At 48.1% G+C, this 21,721-nt stretch overlaps 1 long non-coding RNA gene across 1 annotated transcript; it reads left to right on the plus strand.

Moving 5' to 3' along the window:
- Positions 1–20,185: 20,185 nt before the first annotated feature.
- LOC142764919 (uncharacterized) lies at positions 20,186–21,363 on the plus strand. The gene is made up of 3 exons (XR_012883962.1): positions 20,186–20,352; positions 20,408–20,521; positions 20,815–21,363. It is a non-coding gene; the product is annotated as an uncharacterized LOC142764919 (long non-coding RNA).
- Positions 21,364–21,721: the final 358 nt, after the last annotated feature.

Genomic DNA, 21,721 nt, shown 5'->3' on the forward strand with positions numbered 1-21,721 from the left:
ATGGGACTCAGTCCATGCGGTTTGCCCTTGCGTTTGTGACTAGTCGCGTCCTTTACGCCTCACCTTACCTTCGCCTGCATCGTCACCACGAGCGCCAGCTGGATGTCCTCCTTCGTTGAGTATACAAACATGCACTCAACCTTCCCATTGCCCCCCCCCCCCCAACAGCAGATTCATGGCACTGGAGGTACAAACTCATTTGCAGAGCGGGGGGAAGTTTATTGTGTTATCCAAAATAATTGTCTGTCGCAGACGCCCTCGGGGCGACGTCTACTACACAGGCTCGGCCTATATGCGATCTCTGATCAGGACACTCTGACGCCCGTACCAGAAATTTGGCGGCAAAAACTGTGGGTGGAACCATTACCCCGCAACATGAACCCCAAGCTACATCCCGTCCGTAGACTAGCACGCTCCGCGGCACTCCAGTTGCGACACTCCTCCGACCGACCTGGCAATTTCTACATTGACGTCTCGGGCCCCTCTCCCTCTGGTCACTTCACGGCCGCTGTGATAGCAGAGGGAAGACACGTCGATGGCCTCTCCTTTAGGACCAACACTGTGACGCAAGCTGCGGATGTCGCCATTGCTTTGGCCGTTTCACATCCCACCTCACGCATCATCCTGACGGGCTCGCGCTCAATGCGCTGGCAGCTAACCTACTTCGGGCAGCCCTTTGGCGCTTCAACCCTCACCCCATTCGTACAGTATGGATCCCAGGCCAATTAAGTCTGCCCGGCAACCAGGCGGCAAACGCCGCTGGCCGCGCTTCTCTCATCCGGGCCGTTGCCCCTCCAAGTCCCGAGTCGAAACATGGCAATACGAATCTGACGCGCTTTCGCGAAATTCTTGTGTATTAACGAGATTCGTGCCGCCCGTACCCGGACCGGCAAGTTGTCTAAAGAAAGCGGACAAGCGAATAATATGCCGCCTCCAGACGAACACCTATCTCAGTCCGGCAGTCACCAGGTATTTTTTTGACTCGACCCGCCAGGTCCTTGCCGACACCTACCACGTCGTTGCTTCGTGCCCTACAAACCCCCTTCCTTTTTCATCCCCTTTCCTCTTCTCAACTAGAGAGGCTTGGGAGAAGTATCTGCTTGGCTGCTCGACCTTGGATGCCCAACGCTCTTGATGAAGCGCGCTCAAGTAGGGGCCAACTCCATATGCAATATGCCGCTGCTCTCCGGTACTTTTTCTGTAATAAAATGTTTCTACCACTGTCAGTTCAGTGGTTAACGCCTCACATTCACGACTAGGAGGTTCCATGTTCAGTTCCGTGCGCCACGGTCTTTTTAAGAATTTTCGTTTATGTCTTGCGTTTTCATATATATATATAAATATATATATATATATATATATATATATATATATATATATATATATATATATATATATATATATATATATATATATATATATATATATCATGCGCTCCAGCAACATTCGAGCGCATGATGGATACCGTCTTACGTGGTCTCAAATAAAAAACCTGTTTATGTTACTTAGACGACATCGTAATTTATTATTCTACTTTTCCTCAGCACCTTAAGCGCTTGGACGAAGTTCTAACGTGCAATTCGAACGCTGGTCTACAGCTCAATACAAAGAAGTGCCACTTCGCCAGCACAAGGATCAAAGTATTGGGTCACCTTGTCAGCAAAGATGGCGTTCGACCCGACCCCGACAAGGTTGCTGCCGTAATTATTTTTCCACGTCCGGGCAATCAAAAACAATTTCAAAGTTTCGTGGGTCTGGCACCTTACTTCCGCCGCTTCATCCGTCACTTTGCTGCCATTGCGGGGCCGTTACACAAGCTTCTGACGTCAGGAACGGCTTTCACGTGGACTGACGAGTGCGAGTGTGCTTTCCAAGCCCTTATGCGTGCTCTGACATCAGACCCCATGCTCCGTCACTTCGATGAGAGTGCACCCACTTTCCTGCACACAGATGCCAGTGGCCAAGGAATCGGTGCTGTCCTTCTCCAGCGCGACGAAACTTCACGTGAGCGAGTAGTTGCGTATGCCAGCCGCGCACTAACACTTGCGGAGCAGAACTACTCGATAACAGAGCAGGAATGTCTCGCTGTCGTTTCGGCCATCCAGAAATTTCGCCCTTATCTGTATGGACGCCACTTCACTTTGATCACCGACCACCATGCCCTATGCTGGTTGTCCTCGCTGAAGAATTTGTCTGAGCGCCTCGGTCGCTGGATACTGCGTTTGCAAGAGTACACGTTTGACGTTGTGTACAGGTCTGGCAAAGAGCGTCAGGATGCTGACGCTCTCTCTCGCTGCCCTCTGCCACTTCCATCTCCAACCAGGAATTCTCAATGCCCCTCAAGTGATCAAGCGGCTTCCTCTTCACCCACGTTATCAACCCTGGCAGTTGCTGGGTCACTATCTTTAAACAGCAGCGCCCAGTTTGCCGCGTGCCAACGTGACGACCCCTACTGTAACCGCATCATCGGATACTTGAATGGCTCGTCTTCTCCACCTAATGCCAGACTACGTTGTCAGTTACGGCAGTTCAAGCTAGAGAACAACATCCTGCAGCGCTATACTTACAATGTGGATGGGCATGGGTGGGTGCCAGTACTTCCCCGTTCGTGGCGAAAACAAATTCTCTAAGCATTGCACGACGACCCATCAGCTGGACACTTAGGATTCCAAAAGACCTACAACCGCGTTAGGAGCCGTTTCTTCAGGCCTGGTCTTTCTGGCTTTGTGGTGTTACGCTTCATTTTACGCGAACCCCTTTGGGCCCAAATGCAAGACCACGGACAGCGTGCGAACGCTCCCGGGCCTGTAAACGTATCGGGGGTAGAGGCGCAGAAGTGTATGCCCAGACGCCGAGGAACCTGAGACGCTGCTGCCGCGAAGGTCGTCATGTGCTGTGCGCGAGAACGCGGTGAGCTCATGGCTCATTCGCACCTGGCTCTTGAGTGTGGGAACGCCGGTGGCGTGACCAGTGGCGTGGTGATGGTGCGAACACAAGGTGATCCATATTTGGTCATGTCTGGAGGCGCCTGACGTCACACAAGCGTCTGGAACCCTTTAAAAACGCGCAGGGAGAGACTGGGAAAAGCAGTCTGGATTGAGACTCTGCCGCAACTCTGCTCCTCGGCTTCTTACCTTTGTTTGTAAATTTGAATGTCCACTTTGGTCTAACTATGTAGTACTAAACTCTTTTGATTTGCTGTTCTGCGCCGTCTCGCCGGTACTTCCCTTCTCGTCGGTCCTGATGCAAGTTACGAGCACAACCTGCTGACGGCGGCGGTCAAGAGACACCTTTAACAACTGGTGGCAGCGGTGGGATGCTGCAGTCATTTCGACGACTCGAGGGCTGAGCTGCGACACGGATCCACGAGCCGTCTCGTCTGCCAGGCCGCAACCAGATGCAGTGTTTGCGAGGGTCTACGCGGAATTCTTGGCTGTTGAGTGGTGAGTGCGGGGCTTTGTCTGCTGAGTTTTGCCAGGCTTTTTCAGTGGGGAAGCGTAACTGGTAATTCGAACTATTGTTGTCGCCAAAGTGGGCTGCGGCAAGATAGTTGTGTACAGTAGGAAAGGTCGCACTGAACACAGCCATGAATTTGAAGTTGCTGCGTAAAGCGGAGTTATTACAGCTTGCAAAGGAGTTGCGTTTGGATGTTTCTGACGCACTCCGGAAACCAGAATTGATCGAGGCTATTAGTGCTCTGGAGGCTGAGGAAGATGAGCTGACGGAATGCCTTGAGATAATTCGAGAAAGGGAAGCCGCAAAAAGACAGGCAGAGGAGCGTAGAGAACAGCAAGAGAAAGAGCGTGAGGAAAGGGAGCTCGAATTAAAACGACTCGAGTTTCAACGTTCGAGAGAGCGTGAGGAACGCGATCACGCGCTCGAGTTAAAGCGACTCGAGGTTGAAATAGAGCGCGTGCGAACGGCAGGGCAGAAAAGCGAGGCAAACAGTGCAGCGGTGCACATATCGCTCAAAATGACAGAACTAATTCGCCCTTATAAACTCGGAGAGGACATTGGGTTGTTCTTGGTGAACTTTGAGCGGACGTGTGAGAAGCAGGGGTTCTCCCGTGAGTCGTGGCCACAGCGCTTGCTCACACTCTTACCTGGCGAGGCAGCAGAAGTAATCGCTCGTTTATCCACTGAGGAGGTCGACGATTACGATAAAGTAAAATCCAGTTTGCTTAGGAAGTACAGGCTGTCCGCGGAGGCATTCCGGCGGAAATTCCGTGAATTGGAGAAAGGAAGGAGTGAGTCATACACTGAATTTGCCTATAAACTGAAGTCAAACATGGTGGAATGGCTAAAGGAGGAGAAGGCCTACGGTGACCACGCAAAGGTTATTGAGTGTTTTTTACTAGAGCAATTCTACAACCGGTTATTAGAGAACATTAGGTATTGGGTGCAAGACAGGCCAGATGTTAGCTCTGTAGCCAGAGCCGCAGAGCTAGCAGAGGAATTCGTCACACGTCGGGCTCGCGAAGGCAGTGACAGTGGTCGAAAAGGGGGTCCCGTTTTTAGGTTCAAGTCAAAGAGAGGGCCTGTGAAAACGAAGGAAGAGCCTGAAATTGGGAATGCCCGAACCGTAAATACGTCGGAGTCGGAACGGAACACCGAACCTGCGTTAGAACAGCAAAGGAAGCTAGAAGCGAGGAAACCGTTCCTTTGCTATAACTGCCATAAACCCGGTCACATTGCGGCGCACTGTAAGAAACCAAAAGTTGTGTTTCTATCCATCAGTGGTAGGGACGAGAATATCGAGCTTCTCGAACCTTACATGCGCGACCTTGAAGTGAACGGGAAGCCATGCCGCGTACTGCGCGATTCTGCGGCTACGATGGACGTAGTTCACAGCTCGTACGTTGAACCGCAAATGTTCACGGGTGAGTGTGCTTGGATCAAGCAGGCTGTAGAGTCGTGTAGTGCATGCCTTCCCGTCGCAAAGGTAACTACGAAAGGTCCTTTCGGCACGCTCGAGACGGAAGCTGCCGTGTCGCCGGCACTCCCTCCGCAATACCCTTACCTGTTTCCGAATAGATCTGACAAGATGCTGCGCGAGAGAGGGCAGCTGTTTGGGGAGGCAAATGTGATGGCGCTAACGCGTTCGAAAGCACGGGAACTCGCTGCGAAGGCAGTTGCCGAGTCCCCTTTAGCTGAAATCGGCCTGACGCAGGACTCCCCAGCAGAGGTCGAACTTGCGCCAGCGTTACAACAGCAGGGGGTCCCAACCGTGGTGGATGAAGCTACGGCACGGGCACCATCAGAAATGTTGGAAGAGCATTCCAGAGATTTACTTGTAGCGCCTACGTCGGAAAGCTTACAGCGACTGTTAATGGTAGACAGAATGGCCTTGAGGAACCAACAAGATAAAGACCCGAGCTTGCGAAACATCCAGAGCAGGGTGAATGAAAAGATAGCCCAGAAAAACATAAGTTAATATGAGAAGGATGGCATACTGTACAGGAAGTATGTTGACAAAAGGGGTGTAATGTTTGATCAGCTGGTCGTGCCTCAAGCTTATCGAGAGGATTTACTGCGATTGTCGCATGGAAGTTCTTGGGCAGGTCATTTAGGCGTCAAGAAAACGAAGGGACGGTTGTTGCAGGAGTATTATTGGCCAGGCTGTTTCCGCGACGCAGAGCGATTTGTAAGGACATGCGACACCTGTCAGCGTGTAGGTAAGCCGGGTGACAAGTCGAGGGCGCCGATGAAGCTGGTGCCTATCATCACAGAGCCGTTTCGGCGGCTCGTAGTGGACACTGTAGGCCCACTGCCGGCGACATCGTCGGGGTACCGCCACGTGCTGACCGCGATATGCCCAGCGACTAAGTTCCCCGAAGCGGTTCCACTTAAAGAACTTAGCTCTGTGGAAATAGTTAACGCGCTCCTTTCCATATTCGCACGAGTTGGCTTTCCCGCCGAAATACAGTCGGATCAAGGCTCTGTGTTTACTAGTGCTCTTACCACTACGTTTTTGGAAAGGTGCGGAGTAAAACTAATTCATAGTTCAGTCTACCACCCTCAGTCTAACTCCGTGGAGAAGCTCCACTCCGTTCTGAAGCGAGTGTTGAGGGCGTTATGCTACGAAAGGAAGACGGACTGGGAGCTATGTTTGCCGGCTACCATGTTTGCGTTAAGGACTGCCCCGCATGAAGCAACGGGGTTTTCGCCAGCCGAGCTCGTGTACGGCTGCTCGTTGCGATCTCCTCTTCGCTTGCTTCGAGAATCTAGGGAAGGCCGAGCCGAAGACCCAGTAGTGGTCGAGTACGTTTTGAAGCTACTGGAGCGTTTAGGAAGCGCTCAACGGCTATCAGAGCAAGCCATGGCTAAAGCGCAACATAGGTCAAAGGTGTACTATGACCGCACAGCCAGAACCCGTCGATTCGATGTCGGGGACAAAGTAATGATACTGCGACCGTCGCAGAAAAACAAGTTAGAAGTGCAGTGGAAAGGTCCCGCCAACGTAGTTGAAAAGCTTTCTGACACAAACTACGTGATACGCCTGCCCGGAAAGCGAAAGATACAGCAAGTGTATCATTGCAATCTGCTCCAGCCATACCGAGAACGGGAAGCAGTGGTATGCATGATGGTGAACATCCCCGAGGAGATTCCAGTTGAACTTCCAGGGCTTGCATCAGTCATAAACGGTGAGGATGGTGAACCACTAATCAAAGAATTAATATCGAAAGCGCAGTTAGAGCCGGAGCAAAAGATCGAGCTCCAGGATCTTCTGAAAGAATTTCAGGGCTTATTTGTAGATAGGCCTGGAAGAACCTCAGTTGTTACTCATGACATTGAGCTGACATCCTCAGAACCCGTGCGTAGCAAAGCTTACCGAGTGTCACCGCGCCAACGAGAGATTATGGATTGCGAGGTGAAGAAGATGTTGGAATTAGGCGTGATCGAGCCTTGTGAGAGCGATTACACTTCGCCCTTCACTTCACTTTTATTTTCCTTAAAGACCCCGCACTGGAGGTATTACATAAGGGGTGGGGTTAACACACATTTTTTTACAAAATAGTGGCTACATACATTTATTGAAAAACAGCAGATTTTAGTTTTACCGAAAATGATGATGAGCAGGTGGTTTCGACGATATGGCGGGGCAGGCCGTTCCAGTCAACTGATGATCGACAAAAGAAAGATGCAGAAAATGTTGTAGTGCGGCTGCGTGGACGAGAAACTTGCAAGTGGTGCCCTGTGCGCAGCGATGTGCGCGGTGGCGGGGCCAAAATATATGGGGCATGATGAAGCGAGCTGTAGAAAAACTTGTGAAAAAGGATTAATGAATCAATGCGGCGCCGGTATGATAGCGTGTTTAAACCAGACTGTGTTTTTAGTAATGATATGCTGATGTTATAGGAATATGACGATTGAATAAACCTTACTGCGCGATTCTGAATGGCTTCTAGGGTATTGATAAGACATGCTTGATTATTGATAAGACATGCTTGATAGAATATGCTGTATATTCTGGACGGTGCCCTTAATGGGACGGTGCCCTTAATCTTAGTTGAGGTGCCGGGAAAAGATCCACGCCCTTGCGTGGATTATCGCAAGCTAAACTCGATCACCAAAGATCAGAGTTACCCTATACCAAACATTGAAGAGCGCATTGAGAGGGTTAGTGGAGCTCGATATATTTCCACGCTGGATCTCGTTCGAGGCTACTGGCAGGTTCCTCTCACCGAAAGGGCTAGCAGATATGCAGCGTTCATATCGCCGTTGGGAACGTTCAGCCCTAAGGTATTAAAGCTTCGGTTTGAAAAATGCACCATACTGTTTTTCAAGCCTTATGGACAAGGTGTTACGAGGACTAGGGGAATTCGCTTTACCCTACTTAGACGATGTGGCGATATATTCGTCCTCTTGGTCGGAACACATGCAACATCTGCGAGTGGTTCTTACGCGTTTGCGTGAAGCGGGACTAACTGTGAAGGCACCTAAATGCCAACTCGCTCAAGCTGAGGTGATCTACCTAGGTCACATAATCGGACAAGGACGCCTCCGACCTTCTGAGCTCAAGGTGGCTGCCATACGCGATTTCCCGCAACCACGCTCAAAGACAGATATCCGCTCATTTCTGGGGGTTGCAGGTTACTATCAACGTTACATCCCGAGATATTCGGAATTAGCTAGCGCTTTAACTTACGCGCTCCGGAAAACTGAGCCACAAACTGTCATCTGGGATGACCGTAAAGAGGAGGCTTTCAAAGCATTAAAAGCCGCCTTAACAAGTCAACCTGTGCTGAAATAACCTGATTATTCGAAAGAGTTCAAAGTTCAGTGTGATGCTAGTGAGCGAGGCATGGGAGTAGTGTTGTGCCAACGAGGAGAGGACGGTGAACACCCCGTTCTTTATGCCAGTCGTAAGCTGACTGTGCGAGAACAAGCGTATAGCGCAACCGAGAAAGAATGTGCGTGTCTCGTATGGGCAGTGCAAAAGTTGTCGTGCTACCTTGCAGGCTCGAGGTTCATAATAGAGACAGACCACTGTCCTCTCAAATGGCTGCAGTCCACTTCTTCCAAAAATGGTCGCCTCCTGCGCTGGAGCCTCGTTTTGCAGCAGTATTCATACGAAATACGGTACAAAAAGAAGAGTCTCAATGGCAATGCCGATGGCTTAAGCCGAAGCCTCTAGGTCATGAATTGGCCTCGATTGTTTTTCTTCCTGACATAGGTTTTTGTGTTATTATTTCTTCCGTAGTTTTGGAAGACCTGTGCGTCGTTAGGTGGGCAATGAAATTAGGGGTGTGTTTAGTACTTTGTACGAGTAATAAGATTGAGACTTTTGTGTTTAAGGTAAGCCTGGCGGGGCTCAGTGGATACGTGTCTCGCGCTTGCTTCTTCAGTGTTTTGTTATCCTGTGTTTTCCCGTGGATTGTTTATTCAGTCAACCGGCTCTACCATGGCGAGGATCTTGCCCTCCCAGAGAGAGGACTTCGTTGTCATCTGGCATCTCTTCGGACACCACGTCGGTTCCAAACTCTTGGCAGGAACGCCGGAAGAACCTGTGGTTTCCCTTCTTGCTGATGAAAGACCTGAAGTGGTGGGGTGTGATGATCTCACCACCCGGAGCTGCCTGGCAACCAGCCCCACCGACGAGCCCCTGCGGGGTCGCCCCGGAAAGGAGCTCATACCATTGTCTTTGGCCACTTTTGACTCTCGCCGTTTGCTGGATTCCATTGTATCGTTCGCCTCCAGCCTCCGGCGAACCTCCACAACATCAGGGAAATCTGGCGGAACTACTTTACGAGACGGAACAGGGCCTAGAGCCAGGTATCACGTACCGTGCTCCAGGTTAAGAAGGCTACGAGCTTCGACGACTGATCCCTGTTGACAGTGGATGCTGTCCCCTGCCATTTGGGATCTCCATCCGCGAGGGGGCAGTCTATTACGCTTCATTTTACGCGAACCCCTTTGGGCCCAAATCAAGACCACGGACAGCGTGCGAACGCTCCCGGGTCTGTAAACGTATCGGGGGTAGAGGCGCAGAAGTGTATGCCCAGACGCCGAGGAATCTGAGACGCTGCTGCCGCGAAGGTCGTCATGTGCTGTGCGCGAGAACGCGGTGAGCTCATGGCTCATTCGCACCTGGCTCTTGAGTGTGGGAACGCCGGTGGTGTGATCCGTGGCGCGATCAGTCGCGTGATCGGTGGCGTGACCAAGTGGCGTGGTGGTGGTGCGAACACAAGGTGATCCATATTTGGTCATGTCTGAGGCGCCTGACGTCACACAAGCGTCTGGAACCCTTTAAAAACGCGCAGGGAGAGAATGGGAAAAGCAGTCTGGATTGAGACTCTGCCGGAACTCTGCTCCTCGGCTTCTTACCTTTGTTTGTAAACTTGAATGTCCACTTTGGTCTAACTATGTAGTATTAAACTCTTTTGATTTGCTGTTCTGCGCCGTCTCGCCGGTACTTCCCTTCTCGTCGGTCCTGATGCAAGTTACGAGCACAACCTGCTGACGGCGGCGGTCAAAAGACACCCTTAACAGTGGCTAGTTATGTCGCTTCTTGCACACTTTGTCAACGCCGGAAACGACCAACTTCAGCTCCTGCTGGCTTATTACAACCCATTCCATGTCCCGATACAGCTTTTGTCGTTGTCGGAATAGACCTTGTCGGGCCACTTCCCGTAACGCCAGCGGGCCACCGCTGGATTGTCACAGCTGTCGACCACCTCACACGATACGCGGAGACTGCTCCTCTACGCACTAGCTCTGCATTAGACGTTGCCGCCTTCTTTTTATAAGCCATTGTGTTGCGTCATAGTGCACCTCACGCGTTGTTGAGTGACCGAGGCAAGGCCTTCCTGTCCACAATTCTCGATGAAATCCTAAAAACATGTAGCACAGTTCTTAAGACCACATCCGCTTACCACCCGCAGACAAATGGCCTGACAGAGCAATTCCACCGGACTCTAATCGATATGATATCCATGTACATCGGACCGAACCACAATAACTGGGACAAAATCTTTCCGTTCGTAACATTTGCACACAACACCGCTGTTCAACGAACCACCAAGTTGGTTGGTTGGTTGCTTCCTCAACACCTTGGCGCAAACCACCTAGGGGGATAGGCCATGAATGGGACGGTGCCTTGCTTTTATTTTAATTCACTTCTTGGAAGAGAGAAAGCATTGATTAGGTATTATAGGTAATAATAAAAAGGTGTTAAATTTCTTTAAAAAACCTTCAAAAGAAAACATATAAACATACAAATCACCGGGTATTTACCTTTCTTCCTCGTCTATGGTCGTGCGCCGACATTCACCATTGACGGCTCTTTCTTCAATGTAACGACAAAAACGTTCACGACTACGCCAGAACATTTCGTTTCTAGGCTCACTGAGGCACGGCAACGTGCTCAACTCAACACGGAGGCAATTCAACAAGACTGCAAGCAACGCTATGACAGCTTCCGTCGTGACGTCACTTTCCGTCCTGGAGATGAAGTATTACTTTGGACGCCTATTCGCACTCCAGGATTGTGTGAAAAGTTTCAGTCACGCTTTCTCGGACCTTACGTTATTTCTGAACGGACATCTCCTGTCAATTACCTTTTCACTCCCATCGAGGGTTCCTCGGATCGTCGTTACCGTGCCTCCGAGATAGTCCACGTTTCACGTCTTAAACCCTTTGTTCGCCGTACATTTCCCGCTTAAGTTTCGGCCGGGCCGGCCGCTCAAGTGCAAGGGAAAAGAATTGTGAGCATTGTTTATGCGTCCCATCTTTTCATCTGTACATGCTCATCATCACTAGTCAAGCTTAGGTTGTGGGGCACATATTCAAGACAATAAAGAAGAGTCTCGAGGGTACTGGACGCCATGTTACAAGATATATATATATATATATGGTTACGAGTAACTTGTTTAATGATCTATATACAGCGCACAGAACTCGACGAGCAAAAGGGCGCCAGAAGACCAGCATCCAACGAAAACTCACTTCGTCCTCCTCTTTCATGCAGCCGTGTTTAGCGGCTGTTTTGTATCATAACCCCCGGTGGTAGAAGCACCGTCCCGGTGCTAAATTTACGCAGATGATGTGGAAGGGGGGTAATAGGGCTTTAGCCGAGCTACGTGAATGGTGTCGCTCGGCGCTGACGATGACTTTGTTGGATCGGTTAGAACAATCTCGTACTTGACGTCTGTCACTTGGCGAACAATACCGAATGGTCCAATGTAGGGCGACAACAGTTTTTCAGACAGTCCCACACGTCGAGTAGGTGACCAGAGGAGCACAAGAGAACCCGGAGAAAAGTGCACGTCCCTATGGTGAGAATTGTAGAGCTGTTGTTGGTGCGCCTGTGAAGCCTGTAGACGGTTACGGGCGACTTGGCGCGCGTGGTCGGCGCGGGCAATGGCTTCCCCAGCATATTCAGTGGCCGCAGGTAGTAAAGTGTCTAAGGGTAGAATTGGGTCCCGGCCATATAGTAGATAGAAGGGCGAATAGCCGGCAGTGTTGTCACGAGATGAATTGTAGGCGAACGTCACATACGGCAAATGAATGTCCCAATCATGGTGGTCTGGCGCAACGTATTTGGCAAGCATATCGGTTAGGGTCCTGTTAAGGCGCTCCGTGAGGCCATTTGACTGGGGATGGTACGAAGTAGTAAATTTGTGCTTGGTATGGCAAGACCTCAGGATTTCATGAACGACAGCTGATAAGAACGTGCGGCCACGGTCGGTGAGAACTTGACGGGGAGCACCGTGCACTAATATTATGTCGTACAGCAGAAAGTCCGCAACGTCGGTAGCGCAGCTGGTCGGGAGTGCTCGTGTGATTGCGTACCGCGTCGCGTAGTCCGTGTCAACAGCAATCCATTTATTTCCGGCTGTGGAGAGTGGAAAAGGGCCCAAAAGGTCGAGACCAACTCGAAAGAAAGGCTCGTTGGGAACGTCAATCGGCTGAAGGTAGCCGGCTGGGAGGGCAGACGGCGTTTTGCGACGCTGACAGGGCTCACAAGCGGCGACATAGCGTCGAACAGAGCGGGCAAGTGCAGGCCAAAAAAACCGACGTCGTACCCGATCGTATGTGCGAGAAACGCCCAAACGGCCCATCATGGGAGCGTCATGAAGTTGATGCAGGACAGTGGAACGCAGGTGCGCTGGGATTACAGGAAGCAAGTCTGATCCGAACGAATCAAGGTTACGGCGATATAGGATCCCGTCTTTCACCAAAAACATTCGTAGGGACGGGTCGTGAGGCGTTGACTCCAGTTTGTCAATGATGGCTCGTAAAGAAGCATCCCGACGTTGCTCTTCGCCAATGTTAACAGCTGCGACACGGAAAAAAAACGTCCGTGTTAGCGTCAATATCGGTTGCTTCGTCAACAGGGTAGCGGGATAAACAATCCGCATCCTGATGTAATCGCCCTGTTTTGTACATTGCAGAGAACGTGAACTCTTGAAGGCGTAGAGCCCAGCGTGCGAGACGTCCCGTGGGGTCCTTCAGGGAGGCTAGCCAGCAGAGCGCGTGATGATCCGTGACAACACGGAATGAGCGCCCGTACAGGTATGGGCGAAACTTGGCGACTGCCCATACAAGGGCGAGGCACTCGCGCTCCGTGATGGAATACTTGCGCTCGGCTGGAGATAGCAGTCGACTTGCGTAGGCTATAACACGGTCGTGTCCGCGTTGTTGCTGCAATAGCACAGCTCCTATGCCGTGTCCACTGGCGTCCATGTGAGCCTCGGTTGGGGTTCACACGGACGATATATATATATATATATATATATATATATATATATATATATATATATATATATATATATATATATATATATATGTATATATATATATATATCCCCTGATGAAGGGAGGTCCCCTCCCGAAACTGTTGGGAAATAAATATATTTATCCTTGTTGACAACGCTCCCGTTGTGCCATATCCCATATATATATATATATATATATATATATATATATATATATATCTATATATATATATATATATATATATATATATATATATATATATATTGTAGGCATCTATTATGCGCCTCATCCGAACAGCAGTAAATCATCATCATATGTTCTGGCTGACAATCATCATCTTCTTGGAACGTGCGCTTCTTTTTCGGGTCCGTTGCGCTTGTTCGTTCCCGAGTTCACGACCAATAAACCTTGTTACAACCGAGTCGTCATACGTAGTGGAGGTGGATTGACGTTCCCAGTACCTCTCCTTACAATGCCTACTCGCTGGAGCTCCGTTCAGGCCGCCGCTTGGACCCTCAGACCGCCAACATGTCTCAGAGTGAGTGGGTGGATGCCCTTTCTGCTCCCGTCTCTGCGCCGCAAGCCGTCACTGTGCCGTAAGCCCCTCCTCTTTACATCGTAAACCACCAGCGTGACCCTCCGATCTTCGCTGGTCTCCGCGGCGAAGATGTGGAGGACTGGCTTGATAACTACGAGCGAGTAAGCGCAACTAATCACTGGGACGACTCTAACAAGCTCCGCCGAGTATCGCTTTATCTCACGGGCGTTGCCAAGACATGGTTCTTGAACCATGAGATCGACCTCACCGACTGGCCGGCCTTCAAGCAGCAGCTTCGCTAAGTATTTGGCACGCCAGCCGTTCGATCCACTCTAGCGAGGAGGGCCCTAGATACTCGCCAACAACATCGCGGCGAGTCATACATATCTTACATCGAGGATGTCCTTGCGCTTTGCCGGCGCGTCAAATCTTCGATGTCCGAGTCGGACAAACTGCGCCACATCCTGAAGGGCATCGGAAGCATTGCCTACAATGCCCTTGTTGCCCAGAATCCTTCTACTGTCACTGACGTCGTCTCTACGTGGCAGCGTCTCGACGAACTTGATTCTGTTCGCCTTTAGTCGGGCAATAGTGAACACCGTACAGCAGACCGGGACCTGCGTGACATGATACGGGAGATCATACGAGAAGAACTTCAATCAATGGGGATCTCACAACCTTCTCCATCTGTCACACAGCCTTCAAGCATGGCCCTCCGTGACATCGTAAGGTAGGAACTAACATCATTCACCAGTCCAGCCTACGTACAGCCACCTCCGTCTAGCCCTCTAACGTACGCGCAAGTTGCGGCCGCGCCTCCTCGCAACGTAAACTCTACTTCGCCGCTGCCATTTCACCCCGGTTGCTGCTGCACCACCGGTCCACTTCCGGCCAATTCCACCCGACCCTCCGTCTGTCCACTTGAGTGCGCTATCTCCCGGTGCGCCGAACGCCCTCTACTACCCGCCTTGGCGCCCGTCTCGCCCAACATGCTTTTACCATAGAGAAAGAAGAAGACCAGAGAGGACCAGAGAGTATATAGCCGTTGGTGGAATGATGAATGTACAAGAGAGCACCGAAGACGTCAGGCAGCTTGGAAGCAGCTCTTACATAATCAATCCCCACAAAACTGGGCCGATTATAAATTCATTGCTGCGGGCTTTAAAAGAACGGTAGCTCAGGCTAAACAAGATTATGACAGAAGACATTATGAATACCTGTCGAAGCCTAAACATATGAAAGCACTGTTCCGATATATGAGAGCTCGGAAAATCTTGCCATCACCAGTTAATGTAGCTTTTGATAATCTGTCGGCACAAGAAATGACCACTACCTTAGAGGCTATCGGTAAAGGTCTGGAAAGCAGATTCACTTCAGTAGTGCCAAACAACTGGCACAAGTCTACGACAAAGTCTGACTTTGAAGAAGTGACACAGACTGAGGTATCCAACGTGATTAAACATTTACCCGGTGCATCTCCTGGCCCAGATGGAATCACAGTACCCATGATTAAAATTCTGTTCAATTTATCGCCTCGAGACGTCGCCAATGTTATTAACTACTCCGTAAAAAACTCATGGGTGCCGCAGGATTGGAGGATAGCAAAGGTGATTCCTATACTAAAAAAGCCGGGTGGAGGATTAACAGTCGATAATATCAGGCCAATCTCTTTAACATCTAACATGGTCAAACTAGTAGAGAGGGTCCTACATAGCCGAGTAAGTATCTGGATGGCAGACAATTTAGTAATAAAACCGAACCAAATCGGCTTTCGTAGTGATTTCTCAATTTGGTGTGCCCATGCTGATTTAGAGAGCCGAATACAGCTCGCGCGTAAAAGAAGGCAATACGCTGCTTTAGTAACGCTTGACATAGCCAAGGCGTATGACAGTGTGGAGCACTTCATATTGTTAAATACGCTAGAGAGATTGAACTTCCCACAATATTTTATTGAGTGGGTGGCAGAATTCTTAAAATCAAGAGAATTCTACTGCGTCAAGGATGGATGTTCCTCATCTAGATTTAAACAAACGCGCGGAGTTCCCCAAGGAGCAGTCTTATCTCCAGTATTATTTAATGCTTTAATGAGCACAATTCCAACAGATCAAGAAGTTACTGTCTACATTTATGCTGATGACATCGCACTCTTTGCTGCTGACTGTGGTATTTACTCATTACAACTTAAATTACAAAGATATATTAATATGTTGGAAATTTGGTTGCAGTCGATTTCGTTATCGTTAAATGTCAACAAAAGCGCGCTCATGGCGTTTCCGCTTGCAGAACCAATTTCAATTTCAATTCTATATAAACAGGAACCCATCCAGCAAGTAGACTCTATAAAATATTTGGGAATCATTTATAATGACAAACTTAACTGGAGGCCACACATAGAGTATATAACTACCAAAGCACAGCGGGCTTCAGGCTTACTACACAAGCTAAGTAACCGGAAATATGGGTTACGGAGGCACACCTTGATAACGTTGTACAAGATGTACATGCGCCCCATCATGGAATTCGGCTGCATATTATTCTCGGGTGGCCCTGCTTATAAAACGAAACCTCTAGTTGTCTTGGAGCGAGAAGCACTGCGAATGTGTCTGGGACTCCCTAGATTTGTGGCTATCAACGTACTGTACCAGGAAGCGCGCCTGCCTACACTGCTTTGTCGATTTCGAATTTTGACCGTACAAGCATTTTTAAAATTTTATAGCTTACCGGCAAGAAGATCTCAATATGCTTTTATCGCAAACCCAGACGCCTTCTTCCTTGCTCATTGGCCACGGTTTCACACACCTCAGATAATGTTTGTACAAAAAAATCTACAAAGTATAAATGTGAACATTAGAAATGTAATTGAGACTAATGACTCGAATTGTCATGTTATTATTGAGTATGATGATATATTCCCGCAAAACGCCAAATTACAATCCCTCAAATTTTTAAATAGCATATTATTAGATTACTTAGAGCATGCAAAAACTAAAAATATAATAGCCACAGATGCTTCCGTAAATAATCAAAAGGCAGGTGTAGGCATTGCCTCTGATTTGCTTGACTGGTCCTTTTCAGTGAGACTGCCTGATTTTACTCCAGTTTTTGAAGCGGAGCTCTTGGCGATTATTTTAGCTCTTCGAAAACTTCCATCAAATCAAAACAATGCAGTAATAATGACGGATTCTCTTTCAGTTTGTGCAGCTCTGACAGCTTCAGAGAACTCTCGAATTCTAAGCACATTCAAAACATTAGTACCACCGCAGTTGAGACTCCTGAGATTACTATGGGTTCCGGGTCACTGTGGATTAAGATTAAATGAATTGGCCGATTCCTTAGCTCGAGCCGCACTTGATGGGCCAGTTTTGTCCATACTGCCAGATGTAGAATATATCACGGCCATAAGATATCGAAAATCGGCAATCTCCACTGATACGATAGAAAAAGTAATTACATGGACAGACTATAACCACCTCATGTTTCCATGGCAACCCCACTGGAGTCAGTCCAGAAAGATCGAAGTCTTAATCACTAAATTTCGATGTCGTGTCCCCCCCCTAAACCTATATCTACACAGAGCTGGTCAGACAACATCACCCCTCTGCGCATTCTGCGGAGAAATGGAATCACAAGATCATTATTTTTTGTATTGTCGCCGCTACGAAATACTTAGAAAAAGGTTACTAGTTATGCCATTTCGGAAAATAGGTCTTACATTGACGGCGGAAACGGCGCTAAGCTTTGGCGCCTCAGCTTTGGGACATTGCCACAGGGATGCTTTCAATGCCGTTTGCGATTATATTCAGGCAACTAAGCGTATAACTTTGTGATCTTCAATCAAAAACAAAAAAAAATTATTTATTACTCCCAAGGGCAGAGTGAAGTAAACGCAGCTAAGTGGTAAACATAACACCTCAAATCTCAAAATTGCTCAACTTGATTTTTTTTCGTTTGCTCTTTTTATGTTGTTTTTATTTTTACATTAGTCTTATTATAATACCAATTCATTACACATAGTTAAAATGATTATAGATAAACTGCACTACACTTTCTTGGCCAATCCCCCTAAGTGGGTATGAGCCAACCTCCCAGGGAAACAAAACAAAACAAAACAACACTCCGCGAAACCTGGCCTCAGGAAGTGCATCACGACTACGTAACGAACTAGTGCTCTCACCAAACGTCAGAGGGCGCAAGCGCAAAAAAACAGTTATAATCAATCCAACAGAATTGTTTTCACAAAATAATAATTATACGCCCAAATTTGGTATGTTCTTTACACATAAAAACGATTTATTCAACACACCTTCCGCGATTATTTTTCTTCAGCCGTACTGTCATAAACAACATCTACCCAGGGACAAGCCCATGCATGACTGACAGCGGGAAGCTTTCGTCGCTTTCGTCAACGTCGGCTGCGTCGGCGTTTTCGTGCGTGAGATAACAGGTGAGGCACGTTTTCAAGCGAGCTTGTTGAATGACATGTTGTTGGGCTTGTTGGGTAATTTTTTCAGAAAACGGTTACACCTGCGCGAATAAGACACCATGCAACAATCATAAAAAGATGCACACACACACGTTGCGCTTCGTGTGTGCGAGTTTGTTTCTTACGTGGCGTCTCATTCATGCAGTTGTAACCTTTTTCTGAATGAAGCTTGTAAGGACGGGGAGGTTCGCTAAAAAGAAAGTTTGTGGCTCTATGCGGCGGCTAGACGGGAACATTGTGCAGCGTATGCAGTATAGCAAAGGCGGCATGGCGTCGAGCCGAGGCGACGCGTGCTGCGTCTGCCACGGACGCGAGCGTCTGTGCGCTGAGCGTAGCTGGGCAGCTAGGTCTTAGGCTCGGTGGCTCGGTGCAAAATATTGAGAAGCGTTTGCTGGGCCTCGCATGCTTCACGACGCGTTTCCCGAAAGCTCGGAACACGAATAATTCTTGGTGTGCCGGAGGCAAATCTGGACTAGCCAAGTGGACATCATCTTCGTTTCTTCGCTAGCCTTGTGCCACTAGTGCAAGCTGCTCACAAATTTTTTTGACGTTTCCAATATAATTTTACCACACAAATTTCAACTACATTTTTCTTCCCAATGTACTGCTGATATTGCGTACGCACGAAGGTGTTCCAAAGTTCCCAGGCCGCGATACCATTGCATTACAAGGGATAGCGGCCTGGAAACTTCTGAAGATCTTTGTACGTGGTCTTGACGTATATCTTTGTAAGTCAGAACTTTATGGGTCAGAGATGTATCACTGGTTTTGTATTGTGCATCGATTAGCTAATCATTCAAAGGGGTTTGTTGGTACACTTATGACGTGCACATATTTTTTTCGTAATTTGAGAGCGAAGCATCCACTTACTAACATTTTCAGACCGCGCTGATGCCATGCCGTCCGGCGGTCCAAACTACGGCAGCTACTGCTGTGTATCGTGGTGCTTCAACAATGCCAGAATCCACAAGAAGCCTGGGACGAGTTTCTTCCGCATACCACGGTACGGCAGGTGTGTTAAAGCTTTTGTATGGTTTGGATGTCTTTAGGCGCACTGTTCGTACTTGCTCAGTGAGGGTAACAATAAAAAATCACTATTCAAGCACTTCCCCTTTCAGCTGATAGTTCATGGCCAATGCAGGATGAAAGCATGGATGCAGTATGCTGGATGCGATGATCTTCTGAGTAAGCCGGTCAGCCTATTGTACGCAACGTACAGGGTTTGTAGCGACCATTTTACTGCTCAAAGTTTCATGGACCCTGGGAACACAAGGCTTACAAGAATGACTGTTCCCAGTGTGCAACCAGCTGCACCATGTAAGTGATTGACTGAAACTGAAATATGTGCAATAGCAGCCACTTGTATTGAATCAGTGGCGACAGTTAACCGCGAAGATCTTTCTAGCCGATGGAGAAACCTCACTATAGAAGTAACACTTGGAAAGTCTTAAATTTTGGAAATTGTGGGCTATTACCTTCCTAACAGCAGCTTTACATTTCTGCCATTTTTTGATGCTCTTGACCTGCGCAACTTGTTTTGAAAGACTTTAAAGGGCTATTTCACGTTATCTTCAAGCCTGAGTGCACATGTACATATACCTTTATTCGGTGAAAGCTGGCATTGTTAATAATTCCAAAAATCACAAATTACTTGTTTCCTAGTTGGTGCCTTCTCTTTTCTTCCACGTTCGACCAATTTATGCGTTTGAAAGAGCTGTTTAAGTTTCCCCATGCTACAAGCTTTGTAACTTGTACCAACTGCACATATATGCACGTTCTCCGAGCGTCGCTTCAAATAGTGACTGTGACATGACTGCAGAAGCTGCACTGCAAGGTGCGGATGAGCTTCAGTTTGTGTTATTTTAAGCCTCTTACTGACACATTGTCGTAATTTCATTTCTTCAGGACCTGCGTTAGAGGCTTCAAAAAGCGGCTTCCACACATTGAGGTGCCCCGATGAGAAGGGTGCGTTCAGTGTCGCGATTTCTTTTTTTAACCTCTGAAGGTGGCAGCTCCCTTGTAGCTAGTGAAAGAATTTCTGCTGACTTCGTCTTGCCGGATAAAACCTTAACAAGTCGTTCAGCTGTCACAAAAGGAACTTGTGTGACCGGTAAGTTGTATGTTCACTTCAACACCAGAGTGGATTGATATAGAGACTTCCGCAGGCCGCTCGCAAGATTGTTCCGACAGCACTGTCCGAGGCACTGAACAAGCTTCACAAGACCCTCCAGAAGATGTCTCCGCCAACAGCTCCACGCCTGAGTGCCCTAGAGAAAATGGTGACTATGCTTTTATTGCAGCTGTTTTTAATGTGCTATATTATGTTTAGGACATTCTGGGGAAACTATCCTCAAAAGGACACCACGTGTGCACTTACAAAATGTAAGGATGGGCTCTCAGTGATTTTCATTTTTTTGTGCATTGTCAACATTGTGAATGGTTTGTTTTTAGGTAGTGGAATCGAAAACTTTGCACCACAGAACGTTTGCACCTTGGGTCTCAAAGAGCGAGGAAAGTGCTCGTATGGGATTAGTTGTTCTTCGCTTTTACATTTATTTTTTGTTTATTGCAGTGCGTTCCTGTGTGCCAGCGACAATGTCTCCCCCAATGAAGTACAAGCAAACCATTAAACATCTGCAAGCCAAAGTAGCAGCACAGCGGACCCACCAGTATTTCACAATGCTCAAAGCATACCACGTCCCAAGCAAACTTTTTGGGAATCTCACTGTGCCATCAGAAGCAGCTTTTGCATACGTACAACAACTTCAATCTCACTTTCTTGCCATGATTGAGGCCACTGCACATCACCTGAAAGTATGCTATGTTTTGTATCACCATCTGTCATGTGTTGGCGATTTTCATTTCTGCTCTGCTGGGTGTCGCGCGAAGTTTCTGAAAATGTTTTGCCGGGTTCGTTTATGTTGGCATGTGCGTTTTGTGAACCAAAAATTAGATATGGTTAGGTTCCAGTCTTCAATCTCAGGCATACAGCTTGACAAGTTCAAAGGTTAGCAATTAGCGGCGGGCTTACACTAAAGTATTAGAGTTGAGCCGAATCTTGCGATAGCTTTGTTATGTTATTACTTCGTTACAGCAGACCTCATTATGGTCTTATATGCTTATATTCAGTTCAACTGGACTTACCACTCCTTCGTTGCATACATTGTTTAGGTTACCCGCTATGAGGAGTAGAGACACTGTGTATTCGCTCGAAGTGATTTGCATAACCTTAAAGAGAATGTTGGGTATCCTGTCTATATTTTTGTAGCAAATACGGGCGAACTTACCCTTTATTGTGGTTTGCTTGGTCACTGTGTATGCTTTATCTCTCCAGCTCAAGTAATATATCGATAACAAAACCGCTTGTTGAAATGTCTTCTAGCGGGTAAGGAACACAGTATGAAGTGGGCACAGTTCACGTTATCACGCTTTTCGTATTTTAGCTTCTCATCAACCTCCTCATCTCGCCCATCAAAATT

This window comes from Rhipicephalus microplus, chromosome 6 (assembly GCF_043290135.1).
Source record: "Rhipicephalus microplus isolate Deutch F79 chromosome 6, USDA_Rmic, whole genome shotgun sequence".
NCBI lineage: Eukaryota > Metazoa > Arthropoda > Arachnida > Ixodida > Ixodidae > Rhipicephalus > Rhipicephalus microplus.